Source organism: Propithecus coquereli, unplaced genomic scaffold, assembly GCF_000956105.1.
Source record: "Propithecus coquereli isolate 6110/MARCELLA unplaced genomic scaffold, Pcoq_1.0 Scaffold322, whole genome shotgun sequence".
Classification (NCBI taxonomy): domain Eukaryota; kingdom Metazoa; phylum Chordata; class Mammalia; order Primates; family Indriidae; genus Propithecus; species Propithecus coquereli.
The window spans coordinates 1,018,529-1,019,204 of NW_012148864.1; positions in this window are offsets into that span (position 1 = coordinate 1,018,529).

Here is a 676-nt window from a genome sequence, read left to right on the forward strand (position 1 = left end):
CAGCCCCACTGACCCATTTCTAATGGCAGTAGGGCACTGTCTAGCACTGCCTAATTGCCTCCACACGTGGGTATAAGATCAGCTCTCTGCAAGGCCTCACCAAGACCAGGGGATGGGGGTGAGTAGAAAGCAAAGCTCCAATTAGCCCCCACTCTAAACATATACTGGGCAATTACTTATTCTATTTAAGCATTATTTTAATTGACATAATACCTTAGCTAATACGTGAATATATTCTCCTTATAAAAGATCCAAACGATATAGAAATATAGAGAAAATGTTTAAAAATCTCCTTTCACTGTTCATATACCTGCCCACCCACTGCCTAAAGATTTTGTTCTGTACATATGTAATATACATAATCGTAGCTATACATGGGATTATTCTATGCCCATTGTGTCCCAACTTGTTCTTTTCATGTAACAATATATCTCACTTGTTTTCATGTTAGTAAACATAGGGCTACCTCTGTCCTATTTGCATTTTCTATTATTAAGTGTTAAATTTTACTTTTTGATTTTGTATAATGCAAATTTTCAAGGATTTTGATGGAGCTAGGCGATGATCACCAATGGTTCTGAACATCACAAAAGAGAAGCCATCAGACATGTGCTTCCTGCTAGAAAGTCACATCCCCAACTATAACAAAAAAAATCAAACTTTATCAAGTTTATAG